Here is a 9,642-nt window from a genome sequence, read left to right as displayed (position 1 = left end):
TAGGCCTCTGAAGCTAAATACAGACATTCTATAGACCTCTGTAACTAAATACAGGCCTTCTATAGACCTCTGTAGCTAAATACAGACCTTCTATAGGTCTCTGTAGCTAAATACAGACCTTCTATAGGCCCCTGTAGCTAAATACAGACCTTCTATAGGCCTCTGTAGCTAAATACAGACCTTCTATAGGCCTCTGTAACTAAATACAGGCCTTCTATAGACCTCTGTAACTAAATACAGATCTTCTATAGGTCTCTGTAACTAAATACAGACCTTCTATAGGCCTCTGTAGCTAAATACAGACCGTCTATAGGCCTCTGTAACTAAATACAGACCTTCTATAGGCCTCTGTAGCTAAATACAGAACCTTCTATAGGCCTCTGTAGCTAAATACAGACCTTCTATAGGTCTCTGTAGCTGAATACAGACCTTCTATAGGCCTCTGTAGCTAAATACAGAACCTTCTATAGGCCTCTGTAGCTAAATACAGACCTTCTATAGGCCTCTGTAGCTAAATACAGACCTTCTATAGGCCTCTGTAACTAAATACAGAACCTTCTATAGGCATCTGTAGCTAAATACAGAACCTTCTATAGGCCTCTGTAGCTAAATACAGGCCTTCTATAGGCCTCTGTAGCTAAATACAGACCTTCTATAGGCCTCTGTAACTAAATACAGACCTTCTATAGGCCTCTGTAACTAAATACAGACCTTCTATAGGTCTCTGTAGCTAAATATAGACCTTCTATAGGCCTCTGTAGCTAAATACAGACCTTCTATAGGCCTCTGTAACTAAATACAGACCTTCTATAGGCCTCTGTAACTAAATACATACCTTCTATAGGCCTCTGTAGCTAAATACAGACCTTCTATAGGCCTCTGTAGCTAAATACAACCATTCTATAGGCCTCTGTAGCTAAATACAACCATTCTATAGGCCTCTGTAGCTAAATACAGACCTTCTATAGGCCTCTGTAACTAAATACAGACCTTATATAGGCCTCTGTAACTAAATACATACCTTCTATAGGCCTCTGTAGCTAAATACAGACCTTCTATAGGCCTCTGTAGCTAAATACAGAACCTTCTATAGACCTCTGTAGCTAAATACAGACCTTATATAGACCTCTGTAGCTAAATACAGATCTTCTATAGGCCTCTGTAACTAAATACAGACCTTCTATAGGCCTCTGTAACTAAATACATACCTTCTATAGGCCTCTGTAGCTAAATACAGAACCTTCTATAGGCCTCTGTAACTAAATACAGACCTTCTATAGGCCTCTGTAGCTAAATACAGACCTTCTATAGGCCTCTGTAACTAAATACAGACCTTCTATAGGCCTCTGTAACTAAATACAGACCTTCTATAGGCCTCTGTAGCTAAATACAGACTTTCTATAGGCCTCTGTAGCTAAATACAGACCTTCTATAGGCCTCTGTAGCTAAATACAGACCTTCTATAGGCCTCTGTAGCTAAATACAGACCTTCTATAGGCCTCTGTAGCTAAATACAGAACCTTCTGTAGACCTCTGTAGCTAAATACAGAACCTTCTATAGGCCTCTGTAACTAAATACAGACCTTCTATAGGCCTCTGTAACTAAATACAGACCTTCTATAGGCCTCTGTAGCTAAATACAGACATTCTATAGACCTCTGTAACTAAATACAGACCTTCTATAGACCTCTGTAACTAAATACAGACCTTCTATAGACCTCTGTAACTAAATACAGACCTTCTATAGGCCTCTGTAACTAAATACAGACCTTCTATAGGCCTCTGAAGCTAAATACAGACATTCTATAGACCTCTGTAACTAAATACAGGCCTTCTATAGACCTCTGTAGCTAAATACAGACCTTCTATAGGTCTCTGTAGCTAAATACAGACCTTCTATAGGCCCCTGTAGCTAAATACAGACCTTCTATAGGCCTCTGTAGCTAAATACAGACCTTCTATAGGCCTCTGTAACTAAATACAGGCCTTCTATAGACCTCTGTAACTAAATACAGATCTTCTATAGGTCTCTGTAACTAAATACAGACCTTCTATAGGCCTCTGTAGCTAAATACAGACCGTCTATAGGCCTCTGTAACTAAATACAGACCTTCTATAGGCCTCTGTAGCTAAATACAGAACCTTCTATAGGCCTCTGTAGCTAAATACAGACCTTCTATAGGTCTCTGTAGCTGAATACAGACCTTCTATAGGCCTCTGTAGCTAAATACAGAACCTTCTATAGGCCTCTGTAGCTAAATACAGACCTTCTATAGGCCTCTGTAGCTAAATACAGACCTTCTATAGGCCTCTGTAACTAAATACAGAACCTTCTATAGGCATCTGTAGCTAAATACAGAACCTTCTATAGGCCTCTGTAGCTAAATACAGGCCTTCTATAGGCCTCTGTAGCTAAATACAGACCTTCTATAGGCCTCTGTAACTAAATACAGACCTTCTATAGGCCTCTATAACTAAATACAGACCTTCTATAGGTCTCTGTAGCTAAATATAGACCTTCTATAGGCCTCTGTAGCTAAATACAGACCTTCTATAGGCCTCTGTAACTAAATACAGACCTTCTATAGGCCTCTGTAACTAAATACATACCTTCTATAGGCCTCTGTAGCTAAATACAGACCTTCTAAAGGCCTCTGTAGCTAAATACAACCATTCTATAGGCCTCTGTAGCTAAATACAACCATTCTATAGGCCTCTGTAGCTAAATACAGACCTTCTATAGGCCTCTGTAACTAAATACAGACCTTATATAGGCCTCTGTAACTAAATACATACCTTCTATAGGCCTCTGTAGCTAAATACAGACCTTCTATAGGCCTCTGTAGCTAAATACAGAACCTTCTATAGACCTCTGTAGCTAAATACAGACCTTATATAGACCTCTGTAGCTAAATACAGATCTTCTATAGGCCTCTGTAACTAAATACAGACCTTCTATAGGCCTCTGTAACTAAATACATACCTTCTATAGGCCTCTGTAGCTAAATACAGAACCTTCTATAGGCCTCTGTAACTAAATACAGACCTTCTATAGGCCTCTGTAGCTAAATACAGACCTTCTATAGACCTCTGTAACTAAATACAGACCTTCTATAGGCCTCTGTAACTAAATACAGGCCTTCTATAGACCTCTGTAGCTAAATACAGACCTTCTATAGGTCTCTGTAGCTAAATACAGACCTTCTATAGGCCCCTGTAGCTAAATACAGACCTTCTATAGGCCTCTGTAGCTAAATACAGACCTTCTATAGGCCTCTGTAACTAAATACAGGCCTTCTATAGACCTCTGTAACTAAATACAGATCTTCTATAGGTCTCTGTAACTAAATACAGACCTTCTATAGGCCTCTGTAGCTAAATACAGACCGTCTATAGGCCTCTGTAACTAAATACAGACCTTCTATAGGCCTCTGTAGCTAAATACAGAACCTTCTATAGGCCTCTGTAGCTAAATACAGACCTTCTATAGGTCTCTGTAGCTGAATACAGACCTTCTATAGGCCTCTGTAGCTAAATACAGAACCTTCTATAGGCCTCTGTAGCTAAATACAGACCTTCTATAGGCCTCTGTAGCTAAATACAGACCTTCTATAGGCCTCTGTAACTAAATACAGAACCTTCTATAGGCATCTGTAGCTAAATACAGAACCTTCTATAGGCCTCTGTAGCTAAATACAGGCCTTCTATAGGCCTCTGTAGCTAAATACAGACCTTCTATAGGCCTCTGTAACTAAATACAGACCTTCTATAGGCCTCTATAACTAAATACAGACCTTCTATAGGTCTCTGTAGCTAAATATAGACCTTCTATAGGCCTCTGTAGCTAAATACAGACCTTCTATAGGCCTCTGAAGCTAAATACAGACATTCTATAGACCTCTGTAACTAAATACAGGCCTTCTATAGACCTCTGTAGCTAAATACAGACCTTCTATAGGTCTCTGTAGCTGAATACAGACCTTCTATAGGCCCCTGTAGCTAAATACAGACCTTCTATAGGCCTCTGTAGCTAAATACAGACCTTCTATAGGCCTCTGTAACTAAATACAGGCCTTCTATAGACCTCTGTAACTAAATACAGATCTTCTATAGGTCTCTGTAACTAAATACAGACCTTCTATAGGCCTCTGTAGCTAAATACAGACCGTCTATAGGCCTCTGTAACTAAATACAGACCTTCTATAGGCCTCTGTAGCTAAATACAGAACCTTCTATAGGCCTCTTTAGCTAAATACAGACCTTCTATAGGTCTCTGTAGCTGAATACAGACCTTCTATAGGCCTCTGTAGCTAAATACAGAACCTTCTATAGGCCTCTGTAGCTAAATACAGACCTTCTATAGGCCTCTGTAGCTAAATACAGACCTTCTATAGGCCTCTGTAACTAAATACAGAACCTTCTATAGGCATCTGTAGCTAAATACAGAACCTTCTATAGGCCTCTGTAGCTAAATACAGGCCTTCTATAGGCCTCTGTAGCTAAATACAGACCTTCTATAGGCCTCTGTAACTAAATACAGACCTTCTATAGGCCTCTATAACTAAATACAGACCTTCTATAGGTCTCTGTAGCTAAATATAGACCTTCTATAGGCCTCTGTAGCTAAATACAGACCTTCTATAGGCCTCTGTAACTAAATACAGACCTTCTATAGGCCTCTGTAACTAAATACATACCTTCTATAGGCCTCTGTAGCTAAATACAGACCTTCTATAGGCCTCTGTAGCTAAATACAACCATTCTATAGGCCTCTGTAGCTAAATACAACCATTCTATAGGTCTCTGTAGCTAAATACAGACCTTCTATAGGCCTCTGTAACTAAATACAGACCTTATATAGGCCTCTGTAACTAAATACATACCTTCTATAGGCCTCTGTAGCTAAATACAGACCTTCTATAGGCCTCTGTAGCTAAATACAGAACCTTCTATAGACCTCTGTAGCTAAATACAGACCTTATATAGACCTCTGTAGCTAAATACAGATCTTCTATAGGCCTCTGTAACTAAATACAGACCTTCTATAGGCCTCTGTAACTAAATACATACCTTCTATAGGCCTCTGTAGCTAAATACAGAACCTTCTATAGGCCTCTGTAACTAAATACAGACCTTCTATAGGCCTCTGTAGCTAAATACAGACCTTCTATAGACCTCTGTAACTAAATACAGAACCTTCTATAGGCCTCTGTAACTAAATACAGACCTTCTATAGACCTCTGTAACTAAATACATACCTTCTACAAGCCTCTGTATTTAAGTACAGAATATTCTATAGGTCTCTGTAACTAAATACAGACCTTCTATAGACGTCTGTAGCTAAATACAGACCTTCTATAGGCCTCTGTAGCTAAATACAGACCTTCTATAGGCCTCTGTATCTAAATACAGACCTTCTATAGGCCTCTGTAGCTGAATACAGACCTTCTATAGGCCTCTGTAGCTAAATACAGAACCTTCTATAGGCCTCTGTAACTAAATACAGACCTTCTATAGGCCTCTGTAGCTGAGTACAGACCTTCTATAGGCCTCTGTAGCTAAATACAGAACCTTCTATAGGCCTCTGTAACTAAATACAGACCTTCTATAGGCCTCTGTAGCTAAATACAGAAACTTCCATCTTTTGTAACTGTTGGACTAATGATTACATCCTAGATCATCTAGATGCAGGTAAGAATGTGTAAGGCGGTATTGAATGTGTCACTGTCTGTCACCTTGATTACAAAAATGTCTCTCAACCTTTGCACCTACAATGTAAATGTTCATTCATAGGCTAGTGTAAGAGTACTGGGCCCCGTGTGGCTCAGTTGGTAGAGCATGGCGCTTGCAACGCCAGGGTTGTGGGTTCGATTCCCACGGGGGGCCAGTACAAAAAAGTATGAATATATGTACTTGTAAGTCGCTCTGGATAAGAGCGTCTGCTAAATGACTTAAATGTAAATGTAAATGTAATATAGCTTCTGTCCCTCTCCTCGCCCTGAACCAGGGACCCTCTGCACACATAGACAACAGCCACCCTCGAAGCATCGTTACCCATCACTCCACAAAAGTGGAACATTAGCCTGCTGGCCTTACTGGGTCTATAGGAACATTAGCCTGCTGGCCTTACTGGGTGGATAGGAACATTAGCCTGCTGGCCTTACTGGGTCTATAGGAACATTAGCCTGCTGGTCTTACTGAGTCTATAGGAACATTAGCCTGCTGGTCTTACTGAGTGGATAGGAACATTAGCCTGCTGGCCTTACTGAGTCTATAGGAACATTAGCCTGCTGGTCTTACTGAGTCTATAGGAACATTAGCCTGCTGGTCTTACTGAGTCGATAGGAACATTAGCCTGCTGGTCTTACTGAGTGGATAGGAACATTAGCCTGCTGGCCTTACTGAGTCGATAGGAACATTAGCCTGCTGGCCTTACTGAGTCGATAGGAACATTAGCCTGCTGGTCTTACTGAGTGGATAGGAACAGTAGCCTGCTGGCCTTACTGAGTGGATAGGAACATTAGCCCGAGCTATTAAGGAGGGATATCACAACTAGCACAAATGATTGTCTAGTTTTTCCTGTGAAAACCGATCACTGTTACATTGAGCTGGGTGAATGGAATATGAATGACAGTAACCTAAACCTATCACTGTTACATTGAACTGGGTGAATATGAATGACAGTAACCTAAACCGATCACTGTTACATTGAACTGGGTGAATGGAATATGAATGACAGTAACCTAAACCTATCACTGTTACATTGAACTGGGTGAATGGAATATGAATGACAGTAACCTAAACCTATCACTGTTACATTGAACTGGGTGAATATGAATGACAGTAACCTAAACCTATCACTGTTACATTGAACTGGGTGAATATGAATGACAGTCATCCAATATGCTGTAATAGAAATAAGGCCCTCCCTCATCCTACAGACCGATACAGACCGATACAGACTGATACAGACCGATACAGACTGATACAGACTGATACAGACTGATACAGACTGATAAGGACTGATACAGACTGATACAGCCCGATACAGCCCGGTACAGACTGATACAGACTGATACAGACCGATACAGACTGATACAGACTGATACAGACCGATACAGACTGATACAGACTGATACAGACCGATACAGACCGATACAGACTGATACAGACCGATACAGACTGATACAGACTGATACAGACTGATACAGACCGATACAGACTGATACGGGCTGATACAGACTGATACGGACTGATACGGACTGATACAGCCCGATACAGACTGATACAGACCGATACAGACTGATACAGACTGATACGGACCAATACAGACCGATACAGACTGATGCAGACTGATACAGACCGATACAGACCAATACAGACTGATACAGACCGATACAGACTGATACAGACTGATACGGACCAATACAGACCGATACAGACTGATGCAGACTGATACAGACTGATACAGACCGATACAGACTGATACAGACTGATACAGACTGATACAGACTGATACAGACTGATACAGACCGATGCAGACTGATACAGACCGATGCAGACCAATACAGACTGATACAGTTGAAAAGTTGAGTCCTATGTGTTATTGTTATTTGCCTGCACTAGATAGTTGCTGTTTCCTAGGTTAAACAGTAGACGGATCCATTCAACACATATGCTTCTGGTCTATATGTTAAATTAAATAATTCTGCTGCTCAACATGTCTGCACCGAACCTGTAAAAATTAGAAATTTGTCATTTATATGGATGAGTCTTGTCAGGGTAGAACACCAGGGTTAAGGTAGAACACCAGGGTTAAGGTAGAACACCAGGGTTAAGGTAGAACACCAGGGTCAGGGTAGAACACCAGGCTAGAACACCAGGGTTAGGGTAGAACACCAGGGTTAAGGTAGAACACCAGGGTTAAGGTAGAACACCAGGGTTAAGGTAGAACACCAGGGTTAGGGTAGAACACCAGGGTTAAGGTAGAACACCAGGGTTAAGGTAGAACACCAGGGTTAAGGTAGAACACCAGGGTTAAGGTAGAACACCAGGGTTAAGGTAGAACACCAGGGTTAGGGTAGAACACCAGGGTTAAGGTAGAACACCAGGGTTAAGGTAGAACACCAGGGTCAGGGTAGAACACCAGGGTCAGGGTAGAACACCAGGGTCAGGGTAGAAAACCAGGGTCAGGATAGAACACCAGGGTTAAGGTAGAACACCAGGGTTAAGGTAGAACACAAGGGTTAAGGTAGAACACCAGGGTTAAGGTAGAGCACCAGGGTCAGGGTAGAACACCAGGGTTAGGGTAGAACACCAGGTACACGGTAGAACTACAGGTTTGGGGTAGAACACCAGGGTAGAACACCAGGGTCAGGGTAGAACACCAGGGTTAAGGTAGAACACCAGGGTTAAGGTAGAACACCAGGGTCAGGGTAGAACACCAGGATTAAGGTAGAACACCCGGGTAGAGCACCAGGGTCAGGGTAGAACACCAGGGTTAGGGTAGAACACCAGGGTCAGGGTAAAACACCAGGGATAGGGTAGAACACCAGGGTCAGGGTAGAACACCAGGGTTAAGGTAGAACACCAGGGTCAGGGTAGAACACCAGGGTTAGGGTAGAACACAAGGGTTAAGGTAGAACACCAGGGTTAAGGTAGAACACCAGGGTTAAGGTAGAACACCAGGGTTAAGTTAGAACACCAGGGTTAAGGTAGAACACCAGGGTTATGGTAGAACACCAGGGTAGACAACCAGGGTCAGGGTAGAACACCAGGGTTAGGGTAGAACACCAGGGTTAGGGTAGAACACCAGGGTCAGGGTAGAACACCAGGGTCAGGGTAGAACACTAGGGTTAAGGTAGAACACCAGGGTTAGGGTAGACACCAGGGTCAGGGTAGAACACCAGGGTCAGGGTAGAACACCAGGGTCAGGGTAGAGCTCCAGGGTCAGGGTAGATAACCAGGGTTAAGGTAGAACACCAGGGTTAGGGTAGAACACCAGGGTCAGGGTAGAACACCAGGGTCAGGGTAGAACACCAGGGTTAAGGTAGAACACCAGGGTCAGGGTAGAACACCAGGGTTAAGGTAGAACACCAGGGTTAAGGTAGAACACCAGGGTCAGGGTAGAACACCAGGGTTAAGGTAGAACACCAGGGTTAAGGTAGAACACCAGGGTCACGGTAGAACACCAGGGTTATGGTACATCACCAGGGTCAGGGTGGAACACCAGGGTTAAAGTAGAACACCAGAGTTAGGGTAGAACACCAGGGTCACGGTAGAACACCAGGTTCATGGTAGAACACCAGGGTCGGGGTAGACACCAGGGTTAAGGTAGAACACCAGGGTTAAGGTAGAGCACCAGGGTCAGGGTAGAACACCAGGGTTAGGGTAGAACACCAGGGTCAGGGTAGAACTACAGGTTTCGGGTAGAACACCAGGGTAGAACACCAGGGTTAGGGTAGAACCCAAGGGTCAGGGTAGAACTCCAGGGTTAGTGTAGAACCCAAGGGTCAGGGTAGAACTACAGGTTTATGGTAGAACACCAGGGTAGAACACCAGGGTTAAGGTAGAACACCAGGTTTAAGGTAGAACTCCAGGATCAGGGTAGAACTCCAGGGTTAGGGTAGAAACCAGGGTCAG

General features: G+C 42.7%; 1 non-coding gene across 1 annotated transcript; it reads left to right on the top strand.

The window, feature by feature from the left end:
• Window positions 1-5,811: 5,811 nt before the first annotated feature.
• trnaa-ugc (transfer RNA alanine (anticodon UGC)) lies at window positions 5,812-5,887 on the top strand. Its single transcript has one exon. It is a non-coding gene; the product is annotated as a tRNA-Ala (tRNA).
• The last annotated feature ends 3,755 nt before the right edge of the window (window positions 5,888-9,642 follow it).

This window comes from Salvelinus fontinalis, unplaced genomic scaffold (assembly GCF_029448725.1).
Source record: "Salvelinus fontinalis isolate EN_2023a unplaced genomic scaffold, ASM2944872v1 scaffold_1403, whole genome shotgun sequence".
Classification (NCBI taxonomy): Eukaryota; Metazoa; Chordata; class Actinopteri; order Salmoniformes; family Salmonidae; genus Salvelinus; species Salvelinus fontinalis.
Note: the sequence above shows the minus strand (reverse complement) of the source record. Positions and strands in the feature narration are given on the sequence as shown.